Consider the following 2,953-nt stretch of genomic DNA (forward strand, 5'->3'; position numbering starts at 1 on the left):
ATTGTTTTTTCTTAGTCCCTTGTTATTTTTAAGAGATCTTTCTTTTTGTGATCACTAGCCACAATCCTGTCTTCTGTGTCTAAAATTCTGTCTTCACTTTCATTCATGAAATTTTGCAAATTTTGATTGGAATTTTTAATTTCCTGGATATCTGTTAGAGTCTGTTGCATGGATTCCATTTCTTTTCTATGTTAGACATTCATGGTTTCCATCATTATCCTATGCTTCTCTATTTTTTACCTATGTCTACTCTGGACTTGCTGAGTCTTTCATTATGGTCATCATCTCTTTTTTTACCTAAGAGATTATTTCTGATCTGATATTCATGCACCTGTTTTTCAAATTCTGCTGCTATCATTTCAGAAATTTCATCTGGATAGCCTCCATTTTCTTCTACTTTGCTGTCCCTTGGACTTGTCCTGGGTGGGCTGGAGGTCTGGGATTGGGTTTTGCTTCTGTCTTGTCATTTACTGTTATTTTATTTTATCTTTTCTGTGTTGATGCCTGTACATTTCTTATAGTAGATAAATTTATCAGTAATATTGAAACCTCCCTAGGAAATATCTGTTCTTCAGAGGTGTCTCCTATGTGTAGGAGGTTCTTGGCTTTTTTGTCTGTCCCAAGATCCTACCTTCCCAAATTATTAAGGGTGAGATGTTGCCATCTCTTTGACTCAACCCCCAGTCCTTTGGTACTGGACTATGGTGACAGTTGTCACGTTATTGTTACAGAACTGATAGCAACTGATTACAATAAGTATGACATGCTGCATAAAATATTACAATTAGCAGTAACAATAGCATCCTTTAAAATAAAAAAATTTTCATTTGTTTTTACCATCTTTTATAAATAAAGTCATAATAAAGATCTCGTTACACACACACAAAAAAAAAATAGCATTGTGCATAGCCTAGAGACTGACAAACTGCTGTAGTGCTTGATCTACAGTTATGTAACAAAACTCAGCATAAATCAGGAACATTAATGCAATGCGTTTCCCCCAGCAGAGTGATTTTTACTCTGTAGTGGGGAAATTTAAGAGGTACAGGGGACAAAATAGAGAAAGCGATGAAGAGAAATGCAGTCAACATAAGACTGCAGGACAACAGTGATCATGGGAGCTTTGGGAAGCTGGAGAAGAGGGCAGGAGAGAAAGAATGAAGGAGAAAGCAAAAGATTACTGAAGTGAATCAGAAGGTTAGGGACAGCACTGACTCACACGAAGATGTGCTAAGATCAAGAGAGACAGCTGAGGGGAGAGAGAAAGAAGATGAATAGAATAAAACAAAAATATATGTATAAACCTAAAAGAAAAAAGAAAAACAAAAAAGCCCCATCAGACAATGAAAGAAGAAAAAATAAATCCCTCTGGTGTTCACTGTTCTGTGGTAGTGCCCAAGTCAGCATCCCACCAATTCTGCAGTAGGATTAGCGCTAGATTGGATGTGAGGCTGATCTTGGCCTCTGGATGTGGGAGCTGCGGCCCATCCTTACCCAGCAGCTGTGTGGATGGCCCACCCATGTCTCTTCACCTGTTTGTCCCTGTGCTGCTCTCGTGGGTGCCGTGGCAGCTCCCAGCCCCGTGTACCGTTGTTTTCTTCAGGACCTTGTACAGCCTGCTCCATCCACACCACCAGCTTCTCTCCCTCTCTGCCCTCTCTGTCCTGCGCTGGTTGTCCCAAAGAGGGAGTACTGGCTTCCTGGCCCAAGCCTGCTTGTGTCTCTGTCACAGGGGAGGGGGTGCTTGTTTCCCACTCCTTGTCCCCTGCACAGGTCAGAGGAAGTTGCTGATTTCCTGGCCCAAAGATGTTTGTGTTGTTGGTTGCTGGCCACAGGGCAGGGAAATGCTTGTCTCAGGAGTCATGGGATGGCCCAAGTCCCTCTCTTGTGCCAGTGGTAGGGTAGGAAGAGTTGTATTGTTTCAGTAGCAATCCTCAATGCTGTGGCTGGTCCCTAACCCTCTTGTAGCTAAAGGTTCCAGTTAGCAGTTATGGTGCTTGACTGAGAAAGAAAAGAGAAAAAGAAGGAGAAGGAGAAGAAGGAGGAGGAAGAAGAAGACAAAAAAGAGGAGGAAGAAGAGGAGGAAGAGGAAGAGGAGGAGGTAGAAGAGGAGCGGAGGGAGCAGTCACTCGCGTTTGTGCCAGCAAAATTTGCTGCCAGGCTGCAGTGTCCTCTGTTTGCAGGAAATCAAAAGAGGAGAGAGGCCTCATATTCTAGGTCTGTGTGGATGGAGTTTGCCACACCTTTGCAGTCTCTCTGTTTTGGAGGACAGGGCTTCCTGGGTAGTTCCTGCTCCGATCCCACTGGTGAGAAATCCACAGGCAGCCTGTGGGCTGCTTTATCATTTCATAAAGTCCTATGCCTGTGTTTTGCTTGATCTACAAGTCTCTTCTTTCAGATTAGTTTTGGCGTCAGGATGTATGTCCTTCCCTTTCTTCCACTTTTTTACTTCCGTTTTACTTTATCCTCCGAGAAACTCCAGTCTTGAGTCCTTTATCCCACCACCTGAATCCTCCCAGGACTGTGTTTCTGTTGGTGAAGAAAACCACTTAAAGGGCCTCATGGTAGATACAGAAACACTGGCCAGGGCCGCAGCAGGAAGGCAAGCGGATTCTGCAGCAGGGTTTCCCACTGCCTGCCACAGTTTCATCCCCTGTAAACTGAGCATAAGAACATTCCCTACCTGAGTCTTGTGTGTGTGATGATCAAAGTCGATCTTGCTGACCAGCGGTGAGCGGAGGCCTGCGTCCCTCCGCCCGTCAGTGCTGTGTCCAAGCCTCCCTCTCACCGCCTGCCCCTCACGGAGCCTGCAGCCCCACGCACCCCGGAGCCACCAGTGAGCCTCCGCAGAACGACAAGATGAGGGAGGGAACGTCCCTTGCCGTTTTCTGAGAGCCTGCTCTACGCCAAAATCTGTTCAGAGTTTTGCCAACTGTGAGTCAGTTTAGTGAGT

Source organism: Chinchilla lanigera, unplaced genomic scaffold, assembly GCF_000276665.1.
Source record: "Chinchilla lanigera isolate Chin_1 unplaced genomic scaffold, ChiLan1.0 scaffold00166, whole genome shotgun sequence".
Lineage (NCBI taxonomy): Eukaryota > Metazoa > Chordata > Mammalia > Rodentia > Chinchillidae > Chinchilla > Chinchilla lanigera.